This window comes from Salvelinus namaycush, chromosome 6, assembly GCF_016432855.1.
Source record: "Salvelinus namaycush isolate Seneca chromosome 6, SaNama_1.0, whole genome shotgun sequence".
In the NCBI taxonomy this organism is placed as follows: domain Eukaryota; kingdom Metazoa; phylum Chordata; class Actinopteri; order Salmoniformes; family Salmonidae; genus Salvelinus; species Salvelinus namaycush.
Genome location: NC_052312.1, coordinates 14259623 through 14272919, shown reverse-complemented (window position 1 = coordinate 14272919; position 13297 = coordinate 14259623). Strand labels below are relative to the sequence as shown.

The following is a 13297-nucleotide window of genomic DNA, read 5'->3' as shown; positions in this document are numbered from 1 at the left end:
ACCAAGTCTAGATTCAACCTTAACCTGCAGCTTTGATGTGTGCTGAGAGAAGCACAGTATCGTCTGGCCATCCTCCCAAGTACTTGTATGAGGCGACTACCTCAATTTCTAAACCCTCAGAGTCAATAGCAGCACAACATTGCTTAGAATCAAGGGCAATGGTAACATAATTTAGAACTATTGAGGTTGCAGTGACACATCCATAACCTGAGCAGATACCAGATTGCATACCAGAGAGAATACTACAGCCATCAAAAAAGCCAGTCAGTTGATTATTGACAAGTTCTTCCAACACTTCTGATAAACAGGGCAAAATAGAAATTGGACTATAACAGTTAAGAACTTGATCTCCCCCTTTAAATAAAGAACACGCACTGGCTACCTTCAAAGCAATGGGATCTTCCCCAGAGAGGAGACAGCTTAAAAAAGGTCAGAAATAGGCTTGGCGATGATAGGGGCTGCAACCTTAAAGAAGAAAAGGAAACAAACCATGAAACCCAGAAAGGATCTTAACCTGATCTTTGGGGGGTCAAGTTTACTGTATGTTGGGCATTTATAACTTGTGTTATATGTAACATAAAATAAAGTAAAAACTCTGTTCAAAGTCTTGCACAGCGCCCAGACAAGTAGAAGGGTCACTATCCCCAGAACGATGTTGGAGACGACCAAGGCCAGAACAGTAGGACTCAGATCAAATGGAGAATCATGCTCTGGAACTGCGGAAAGGGGGTCAGGGAATCCATATTGTATTCATGAGCACTTAGGAAGATCAAACAGTAAACAAATAGAACCAAAAGCTAAAGGTGATATTGTATAGCTTGTTGAGTCAAATGTATGAGATCATTTGGAGGTAGGCTGTTTGCACGAATACTGTAAATAGTATCGTTGGGGATATTTACAGATTAAATGGAATTTACCTCAGTCCCGTTCCCAAACAGTATCTTCCCACATGAGGCCAGAGCACAGTAGTAAGTCCCAGCATCAGAGAGGCTGAGGTTCTTCTTGGGGAGGTTGTAGACACAGCTCTGTGTAGGAGACCCAGCCTCAGGGCTCTTCTCACACTGATCACTCCTGTCTCCATGGGTGGAAATGATTCCTGGATGGGATTCTCCTGAGCCATGTCTGAACCAATAGACACTGTGTTCTCCTACACAGGTCTCAGTTTGTATTGTACAGTTCAGAGTCAGAGTCTCCTGGCTGGACTGACTCAGACACAGGCTGCTGGAGTACAGACACATTTCTGGACCCTTATCCTGACAAGATCGATAAACGCATCGAATATCTATAATATTACTGTAGAAGTGTTCAAACTCAACATTTGTTAAATAAACATCTCATCTGATTAAGATATTACCTCATTGACACCGTATATCTGTAAATTCAATTTTACAAAACGTACCTTTTACTATGAGAATGGCTCCTTTTCCAAACTCCACCTTGTTGCCATAAGAGCTTCCACAGTAGTATGTGCCTGAATCAGAGAGCTGCATGTCTGAGATCCTCAGGTGATTATATTTTGTGCCATTTTCCACTGAGAATCGAGGGTTATCCTTAAACTCATGGTAAAATGTTGCGTTCCTGTCAAACTTAAAGGTGGTTGAAAAGAGTTGAAGCTTATCTCCCAAGGGTTGCTTGTACCAGGAGAAATACATGTCCATGTGGTCTTTATAGAAGCAGTGCACAATCACTGTGTCTCCAACGTTGGCTGATATGAGACCACTGTCCTGAAGTATGGATGAGGACCCAGTACCAGCTACTACATCTATTAAGAAATATGAACAATATAGTATATTTGCTGTTACATACCCCAAATACAACTAAGAATATTCAAAGTGTCTGTAAAGTATTACATGTGATATCTCAAGCATCCATATCAAGGGCAGACATCTCATAAGCAGACGTATATAAAAGTTAGACTTACCCATCTCTACAAGTGGAAATAAACAGTGTGATCCTCTTTGAAGTTGTCATCCTCCTCACAGCCTGTTTTTGGTGGAAAAAAAGTCCACCAATGTAGACAACACTTCAACAATGGAGTTGCAGGTGATTGGTCGAACTGGACCCATCATTTTTGTTGACGCCTTATTCTGGAAGAACAATCTCCTTCACATTGTTCAGAGTCACAGGCTGGACTAAATCAGACAAAGATTGTATTATATTCTTATCCTTATAGATTTAGTACAAATTTGGTAATAATCATTCAAGTGTGGCATCCCTTATTCCTTATCACTACAGCTACTGTGGTCAACATCAAGAGAATCAGTTGTGAACTTGTTAGGAGCATGCATGCAATGACACTGTCATCCACTAGGGCTTCTATCACCACAGTCACTTCACTAAACAAATCTCTAACTCAGGGTTTACACTCAATTGGATGGATAGCATCACTTCATATGATTTTGATATTGAGGAAGCAGATTCCTCTAGTCCTATAGGTGATGATAATACTTCACTGTTAAAAGTGTTGTGTTTGACTAAGAACTACAGATCTAGTTGAAATAACCTAATACATAGCTCAGTGTTTCACAGATTTCAGTTGACTATGTTTAGATGAGCTGCCTCATCAAAATAGTTTGATTACGGTTGTTAAAATGGTCAACTTGAATAGCAAGTAGTATAGCCTACAGCATGAGAGAGCTAAGAGTTCTGAGACATCTGGCTGAAAACCACAGAAAGAAAGAAAGAAAAAGAGAGAAAGAGAGAGCGAGCGCGAGAGAGGAGAGAGAGAAAGAGCAGAGAGAAAGAAAGAGAGCAGAAGGGTATGTGTACAAAGCCAACAAGCCCTAACAAAGTGAAGATACATTCTCATCTTGTGTTCATCACAGACCACAGAGTAACTGTAAATAGGTTGCTGTGTGTTTGAGGGCGTTAGCGGAATGATAAGAAAAACGGTTTAACACTACAAATTAAAGCTGCAATGTGTAACTTTGACGACCTGACCAAATTCACATTGAAATAAATATATATATAAATCACACACACACCTTTCATTGACATTTTCAACCTGTCCCTGGCCGATTCTAATACCTACATGTTTCAAGCAGAACACCATAGTCCCTGTGCCCAAGAATACCAAGTTAATCTGCCTAAATGACTACCGACCCGTAGCACTCACAAATTCCTTAAATACAAAATTTCAGGAATTCTACTTACCCCTGCATCTGTAGAAGAGACTGCTCGACATGTCAGAGAGACTGATCCTGAAAAGAAATACACTAAAGATAAAGATAGAACTCATTCTTCCACTGCAGATACATTTGTAGATGGTGATATTAAAGAAGAGCAACTTCTAAAAGGTTGTCACATACCTCTGCACTGCAGACACTTTCTCTGGTTCATCTTGTACATGATGCAAACAAGGACAATGACCAGGATTAACAAGTCATTATCAAGTACGTGTTCTACACAATAGATTAGTAAAATATTTAAAAAGATGCAAGCCCTATCACCTACCTTTAATGTCTAGCTTGGTCCGTTCCCAAACAGCATCTCCCCACATGAAGCCACAGCACAGTAGTAAGTCCCAGCATCAGAGAGGCTGAGGTTCCTCTTGGGGAGGTTGTAGACACAGCTCTGTGTATGAGACCCAGCATCAGGTATTTTCTCACACTGATCACGCCTGTCTCCATGGTGGTAGATAATTCCTGGAAGGGATTCTCCTGAGCCATGTCTGAACCAGTAGTCACTGTGTTCTCCTACACAGGTCTCAGTGTGTATTGTACAGTTCAGAGTCACAGAGTCTCCTGGCTGGACTGACTCAGACACAGGCTGCTGGAGCACAGTCATGTTTCTGGACCCTGAACCTGACAAGAAAGTGTGAAAGTACCTATTCACTGACAAAATCCTAGGCGGGACAGCACAAAATGAGACACAGACAAGTGACCAAAAAAAAGAAATAAAATTAAAAAAGAGGCAACTGTATTGGGAGTTCTTTCAACTCTCCCAGGACTGAACAAATAAAGGCCAAGGTAATGGCTATCCAAACAAAATAAAAAAAATAAAAAATAACAGTTGGCAACAAACGCCACTCCAACAGCTTCAGCCGACCCTATTACCAGGAAACCTACTGTCCGGGAATTCACCATAGTCTCCAACTCATAATCACTCTTTCTCTCTACCCCTTCAGAGAGCACAAACAATAATCAGTCAATTGATCTCAGGTGAGCTCATCAGTAGTGGCTGTACTGCGGCCCACCTCCAGGAGAGGGCGTAGTCGGACCACTTGATCCGGCTGATCCCTCACAAAGGTTTGTAAGTCAGTAAATCTGTTCCCATCGTATTCAAAACGTAATGTGGAAAAAGTCCTCAAGATTATAGTTGCAGAACATTAGTTACTATTTCCTTTGTCTCTAAGTTCAGATGTTGTACCTTTCACAGTGAGAATGAGTCCTGCTCCAAACTCCACCTGGTTGGCATAAGAGTTCCCACAGTAATATGTGGCTGAATCAGAGAGCTGCATGTCTGAGATCTTTAGGTGATTCATTCCTTCACCGCTTTCCACTGAGAAGCGAGTGTTACCCTTAAATTCATGGTAAAATGTTGCATTCTTGTTATACTTGTAAAAGGTTGATAAAAGTTGAAGATTGTCACCCAATGTTTGCTGGTACTACATAAAGTACAGTGCCAGGTTGCCTTTATAGAAGCAGTGCAAAGTCACTGTTTCTCCAACATTGGCTGTAACAAGATGAATTTCTGGGGATTGTGTAGCAGCTAGAATACACACAGAGACATGATCCATTACTTACACAAGTCCTTTATATACCCCCAAAAAATAATTGATGAATTGCATCAATAAAGAACCCGAGTGTACATCCCTTAAGCAGAGAAAAATCCAAGCTGGACTTCCTCACATCTACAAGAAGTGCCAGTATGTCCTCTTCACAACCTGTGTCTTGAGTGGAAAAAGTCCACCCATGTAGACAACACTTCAACTATGGGGTTATTGGTGATTGGTCAAACTGGACGTGTCATTTTTGTTAACAACTTATTCAGCCAACCATGGTCTTCGTAAGTGAAAATCTCCCATATAATCCATGTAAAGTGAACCAATGCTTACTGTATAGGATATTTTGTAGATGGTGTGTGAAACATACACACTTTATGGTGTCTAAATGATAATAAAAAAAAATGTTTTAAACATTGTATAGTTTGCTATGTGGGCACCAACTGAATCAAATATGTCCAATACTGAGGCAGTGTGAAAATAGAATAAGTATGCAGTACATTTTCAAGCATACATTACACACACATGTACCTGTATCCTCTTGTTATTAAACTCAGTTGTGTGCCTTAGATAGATTTATCCCCACCCCATGTAACAGTTACAGGCAGTACTCCTGATGACCTGTAGGGGGACTGTTATACATAGAACATGTGCTGATACGTAGGGTGAACAGGGGTGGAGCATTACTGTGAGGGTATGTGGGTGAAACACATACAGAATGAAAGTCAGTCTAATCCCTGTCATTCATGTACTAACTCAAATGTAGGCTACTAGTTGAGAGTTTAGTAGGGGTGTACCTCGTGGGTAGGCCTCTTCACTGTACATTGATACAATTTCTACTTTAAACTCTGTAAACGAATGAGTGTAGTTTGAATGAATAAAACCTATGATATTGTAAGTGACAAGATACAGGCTACATGGCATACAGTATATAAGTGGACTGTGATGCTTATTGTCATGGTTGTGAACAACATTGAAAGAATGAGAGAAAACAGTGACACCACATAGACATCCTGCTGAAAACCACATAGAGACACAGGGTGTGGAAAAGGCCAGCAGGCCTGTCCAAAGCGTAGAGACGGACTTGTTTTGTGCTCACAGCAGACCGCAGTGTGCAGATACCTGTAAACATCTCGCTGTGTGGGTGCATGCATGGGTGGGACTAGCATTTATCAGTAGGTTGGGTCGGCAGAAGCCCTCTTCACACATTCATACAGACATACTTTATGTACAGAACTCAAGAGAAGGAACAAGTCTATTTCCTTCAGTATGTTGTTTAAATTTATATTTCTTAATGCTAAAATAAGCAACGTATACAGGGATTTCAAAAGTACAATTTAATCAAATGAAATATAACTTCTTAAACTTCTTAAACAAGGTCACAGGCCATTCATTTAAAAAAATGCAATACGAAACGACTCAGCAATCTCAATAAATACTTATTTTCAATACTTTGTGATGATATTTCCAACATTTACTGCAAAACCAAAGTCCATCGACATTTGTCTTAGATTGATCTATTTCCTGGTGGTATAAATGATGATGAAGATGTTCAGACAGGAGAGGAGAATATTCTCCAGTTCTTATGATGGAGAGAAATACCAGGATTCTCATCTGTGGATCATCACAGTGACCACACTCAACATCCAGCTTGGTCCAGTTCCCAAACAGTATCTCCCCACATGAGGCCACAGCACAGTAGTAAGTCACAGCATCAGAGAGGCTGAGGTTCCTCTTGGGGAGGTTGTAGACACAGCTCTGTGTAGGAGACCCAGCATCAGGGCTCTTCTCACACTGGTCACTCCTGTCTCCATAGGTGTAAATTATTCCTGGACGGGATTCTCCTGAGCCATGTCTGAACCAGTAGACCAATAGTTCTCCTTCACAGGTCTCAGTTTGTATTGTACAGTTCAGAGTCTCCTGGCTGGACTGATTTAGACACAGACTGCTGTAGAACTGTCTTGCTGTTGGACTCTGAACCTGAAAATAAATATCCTGTCAGTAAATCTTATTTTATTTTATAATTTTTTTATTGTATTTTTTTAAACAAATTTTTCTCCCCAATTGGTAGTTACCGTATTGTCCCATTGCTGCAACTCCCATACTGACTCGGGAGAGGCGAAGGTCAAGAGCTATGCGTCCTCCGAAACACGACCCCGCCAGCACTGTGCACCTTGCGACCGTGCATTGTGCCCAGCTCGCCACAGGAGTTGCTAGTGCACGATGGGACAAGGACAACCCTGTAGGCCAAACCCTCCCCTAACCCGGACAATTGTGCGCCGCCTCATGGGTCTTCCGGTCGCTGCTGGCTACCAAGTAATTTAACAGTTACAGTACATCAGAAGACAGGATAAAACAAGTAAATTGTATGTTAGTCTGATTCCCTATGATTCACAGAAACATCCACTAACTGAAGTGTAACACCCGAGAGTGCTTGTCTTATTGGAATCTTCAGCCAACCACTACATGACATGTTATTCACTCTGTTTCACTCTCTGGTTATTGTTGTTCTCATAGGAGGCAATCTATCAGAAGGAGGTTCCTCCTCTTTTGGTCTTCTTACAGAGGACCCTGCAGTAGTCTTTGTGCTTCACAAAGACTGTCTGATTGAGAAAGTACTGAGAATTCTCCCTCCCCCTGGACTCTACGATCTAGAATAGATGGTGCTGTATCAGACATGAGACGGTTAACCCAGAGGGTTCAAATAGAGTTCATTGGCAGTTCCTTGTGGTTTGGAACTGATTTCAGATAACTATACACATATCCAAGTAAGTTTACGGCTGCAAACTGTCAGTGGCAACATTAACAAGTAAAGATTGTAAGAATAACAGTCTTACACCAAATAGACATCCTTCTGAAAACCACAATGAGACAAAGAGAGCAGGTTGCAGGGTCCTGTGTGTACAAGGTCAGCAGACCTGACGAAAGCATCGATAAGGCCCCATCTTGCTTAGGGCAGACCGCAAGTACCTGTAAACTGGTTCCCTGCGTGTAGGTTGGTGTGAGTGGCATGATATCGACACGTCTGAAAGAGGACAAAACATTTCTGAGGAGAGATGACTTGAAGAAATAGATTGTGTGCCTTACTTATGCAAAGACTTCCTTGAATTAAATAAAAAAATGTGATATTTAAGTTTTTTATTTGTTTGCTAAAATTTATTTTAAAAACTGTATTAGCTTTGTCAGTATGGGGTATTTTGTGTAGATTGAGATTTTTAAAAATTCATTGTAAAATAAGGCTTTAACAGAACAAAATGTAGAAAAAGTCAAGGGATCTGAATACTTTCCGAATGCACTGTATATACAAAAGTATTTGGACACCTCTTCAAATTTGTGGATTGTATTATTTCAGCCACATCCATTGCTGACAGGTGTATAGAATTGAGCATATAGCCATGCAATCTCCATAGACAAACATTGGCAATAGAATGGCCTTAATGAAGAGCTCAGTGACTTTCAACGTGGCACCGTCATTGGATGCCACATTTCCAACAAGTCAGTTCATCAAATTTCTGCCCTGCTGGAGCTGCCCCGGTCAACTGTAACTTCTGTTAAGTGGAAATGTCTAGGATGAACAATGGCTCAGCCGTGAAGTGGTAGGCCACACAAGATTATAGAACGGCACCACCGAGTGCTGAAGCGCGTAGTGGGTAAAAATCATCTGTCCTCGGCTGCAACACTCACTATCGAGTTCCAAACTGCCTCTGGAAGCAATGTTAGCACAATAACTGTTCATTGGGAGTTTCATGAAATGGGTTTCCATGGCCAAGCAGCCACACACAAGCCTAAGATCACCATGCGCAATGCCAAGTGTCGGCAGGAGTGATGTAAAGCTCGCCGGTATTGGACTCTGGAGCAGCGAAAATGAGTTCTCTGGAGTGAGGAATCACGCTTCCCCATCTGGCAGTCTGACGGACGAATCTAGGTTTGGCAGATGCCAGGAGAACGCTACCTTCCTGAATGCATAGTGTCAACTGTTGGTGGAGGAGGAATAATGGTCTGGGGCTGTTTTTTATGGTTCATGCCCCTTAGTTCCATTGAAGGGAAATCATAGCGCTACAGCATATAATGACATTCTAGACAATTCTGTGCTTCCAACTTTGTGGTAACAGTTTGGGGAAGGCCTTTACCTGTTTTAGCATGGCAATGCCCCCGTGCACAAAGCAAGGTCCATACGAAAATGGTTTGTCGAGATCGGTGTGGAAGAACTTGACTGGCCTGCACAGAGCCCTGACCTCAACCCCATCAAACACCGTTGCGATGAATTGGAATGCCGACTGTGAGCCAGGCCTATCGCTGTACTGAGCTGTGTGTAGAGAGAGTGTGATGAGGACTGACAGTCATTGCTGGAGGTTAGAGATGAGTTTATGTTAGTGGAAAATCTATTTAAGGCAGTCAGAACAACACAGAGAGGTGTGATACAGGATACAGCTAAAAAAGAGTTTGAGGCGTCTAAACGTCTAAAAGTATTGAATGTACTCTGATTTGCTCAACAGACAAGTGGTGAGGAAGGCAGAATCCATCCTGTCTGACTGTGCCCACCTCCACCTATGTTTTTCATGTCTCATGTTGTTGTTTTGATGCTCCTCTGCTGCAAAACCAATTGCCATCTGGGACAAATAAATTTGGAACGTGGAACTACTTTTATATGCATATATGCAGTAATCAGGATGATTGTTGCACAAAATCAATTCTTTGAGTTGTCGGTCTACTGTATGCTCTTCCCTGCAAACCTACCAGTGAAATTGGAAACGTGGTGAAAATAACACATTACTTCTGAGATGTTTTGAATTTTTTTAACACAACACAAGTTATTTTAAGGCACGTACAATAAAAAAGTCACTGATAGGACTAGTGTGGAATACATCAAATCAATGCAAGTTAATAAAGAGGACAAGTTGACGTTTCAGTCCATGTCAGAATACACCGTGTCTCTGTCCATGGCGCTCCTCTGTCTCCCGGCCTTCCGCTTCTTGTGGACGACGTTTAGAGCGGCATAATGGAGTGTGTCAACATCTTGATCTTGAGAGAAATAGCACAAATCAAATCCAAATATTGGGTATTAGACTTAAACATTGCTGTATAGTCAAATAACACCTCTAAGAAAATGCATATTTTCATTGAATAAAACATTTCTTGATTCAGCAGCAGCTCTCAATGAATGAACCCAGTTGTATGATAAAAAACATGTAATTTGCTCTGTACCAACAATTTCCTATATTGTGCACAATGATAATTGCTTACCTCTGTGATGTTCACATTCTCTCCTGGCCATCTTGATGCACAAACGGACAATGAACGCTACACCCAGGCAGTACATCAACAGAGATAGAGGAAATGCTACACCCAGGCAGTACATCAACAGTGATGGAGGAAATGTTACACCCAGGCAGTACATCAACAGTGATGGAGGAAACGCTACACCCAGGCAGTACATCAACAGTGATGGAGGAAACGCTACACCCACACAGTACATCAACAGTGATGGAGGAAATGCTACACCCAGGCAGTACATCAACAGTGATGGAGGAAACGCTACACCCACACAGTACATCAACAGTGATGGAGGAAATGCTACACCCAGGCAGTACATCAACAGTGATGGAGGAAATGCTACACCCACACACTACATCAACAGTGATGGAGCAAACGCTACACCCAGGCAGTACATCAACAGCGATGGAGGATACGCTACACCCAGGCAGTACATCAACAGTGGTGGAGAAAATGCTACACCCAGGCAGTACATCAACAGAGATAGAGGAAATGCTACACCCAGGCAGTACATCAACAGTGATGGAGGAAATGCTACACCCAGGCAGTACATCAACAGGGATGGAGGAAACGCTACATCCAGGCAGTACATCAACAGTGATGGAGGAAATGCTACACCCAGGCAGTACATCAACAGTGATGGAGGAAATGCTACACCCAGGCAGTACATCAACAGTGATGGAGGAAATGCTAAACCCAGGCAGTACATCAACAGTGATGGAGGAAATGCTACACCCAGGCAGTACATCAACAGTGATGGAAGAAATGCTACACCCAGGCAGTACATCAACAGTGATGGAGGAAATGCTACACCCAGGCAGTACGTCAACAGTGTTGGAGGAAATGCTACACCCAGGCAGTACATCAACAGTGATGGAAGAAATGCTACACCCAGGCAGTACATCAACAGGGATAGAGGAAATGCTACACCCAGGCAGTACATCAACAAGGATGGAGGAAATACTACACCCAGGCAGTACATCAACAGTGATAGAGGAAATGCTACACCCAGGCAGTACTTCAACAGGGATAGAGGAAATGCTACACCCAGGCAGTACATCAACAGTGATGGAGGAAATACTACACCCAGGCAGTACATCAACAGGGATGGAGGAAATGCTACACCCAGGCAGTACATCAACAGGGATGGAGGAAACGCTACACCCAGGCAGTACATCAACAGTGATGGAGGAAATGCTACACCCAGGCAGTACATCAACAGTGATGGAGGAAATACTACACCCAGGCAGTACATCAACAGTGATGGACGAAATGCTACACCCAGGCAGTACATCAACAGGGATAGAGGAAATGTTACACCCAGGCAGTACATCAACAGTGATGGAGGAAACGCTACACCCAGGCAGTACATCAACAGTGATGGAGGAAACGCTACACCCACACAGTACATCAACAGTGATGGAGGAAATGCTACACCCAGGCAGTACATCAACAGTGATAGAGGAAATGTTACACCCAGGCAGTACATCAACAGTGATGGAGGAAACGCTACACCCAGGCAGTACATCAACAGTGATGGAGGAAACGCTACACCCACACAGTACATCAACAGTGATGGAGGAAATGCTACACCCAGGCAGTACATCAACAGTGATGGAGGAAACGCTACACCCACACACTACATCAACAGTGATGGAGCAAACGCTACACCCAGGCAGTACATCAACAGCGATGGAGGATACGCTACACCCAGGCAGTACATCAACAGTGATGAAGGAAATGCTACACCCAGGCAGTACATCAACAGGGATAGAGGAAATGCTACACCCAGGCAGTACATCAACAAGGATGGAGGAAATACTACACCCAGGCAGTACATCAACAGTGATAGAGGAAATGCTACACCCAGGCAGTACTTCAACAGGGATAGAGGAAATGCTACACCCAGGCAGTACATCAACAGTGATGGAGGAAATACTACACCCAGGCAGTACATCAACAGGGATGGAGGAAATGCTACACCCAGGCAGTACATCAACAGGGATGGAGGAAACGCTACACCCAGGCAGTACATCAACAGTGATGGAGGAAATGCTACACCCAGGCAGTACATCAACAGTGATGGAGGAAATACTACACCCAGGCAGTACATCAACAGTGATGGAGGAAATGCTACACCCAGGCAGTACATCAACAGGGATAGAGGAAATGTTACACCCAGGCAGTACATCAACAGTGATGGAGGAAACGCTACACCCAGGCAGTACATCAACAGTGATGGAGGAAACGCTACACCCACACAGTACATCAACAGTGATGGAGGAAATGCTACACCCAGGCAGTACATCAACAGTGATAGAGGAAATGTTACACCCAGGCAGTACATCAACAGTGATGGAGGAAACGCTACACCCAGGCAGTACATCAACAGTGATGGAGGAAACGCTACACCCACACAGTACATCAACAGTGATGGAGGAAATGCTACACCCAGGCAGTACATCAACAGTGATGGAGGAAACGCTACACCCAGGCAGTACATCAACAGTGATGGAGGAAACGCTACACCCACACAGTACATCAACAGTGATGGAGGAAATGCTACACCCAGGCAGTACATCAACAGTGATGGAGGAAATGCTACATCCAGGCAGTACACCAACAGTGATGGAGGAAATTCTACACCCAGGCAGTACATCAACAGGGAGAGAGGAAATGCTACACCCAGGCAGTACATCAACAGTGATGGAGGAAATGCTACACCCAGGCAGTACATCAACAGTGATGGAGGAAATGCTACACCCAGGCAGTACATCAACAGTGATGGAGGAAATGCTACACCCAGGCAGTACATCAACAGTGATGGAGGAAATGCTACACCCACGCAGTACATCAACAGTGAAAGAGGAAATGCTACACCCAGGCAGTACATCAACAGTGATGGAGGAAACGCTACACCCAGGCAGTACATCAACAGGGATGGAGGAAATGCTACACCCAGGCAGTACATCAACAGTGATGGAGGAAATGCTACACCCACGCAGTACATCAACAGTGAAAGAGGAAATGCTACACCCAGGCAGTACATCAACAGGGATGGAGGAAACGCTACACCCACACAGTACATCAACAGTGATGGAGGAAATGCTACACCCAGGCAGTACATCAACAGTGATGGAGGAAACGCTACACCCACACAGTACATCAACAGTGATGGAGGAAATGCTACACCCAGGCAGTACATCAACAGTGGTGGAGGAAATACTACACCCACACAGTACATCAACAGTGATGGAGGATACGCTACACCCAGGCAGTACATCAACAGTGATGGAGCAA

The 13297-nt window shown here is 43.2% G+C and overlaps 2 pseudogenes; both read right to left on the bottom strand.

The window, feature by feature from the left end:
• Nucleotides 1–420: 420 nt before the first annotated feature.
• LOC120049502 lies at nucleotides 421–1971 on the bottom strand (annotated as a pseudogene).
• Nucleotides 1972–3462: 1491 nt separating this feature from the next.
• LOC120049501 overlaps nucleotides 3463–13297 on the bottom strand; it is a 32193-nt pseudogene continuing 22358 nt past the window's right edge.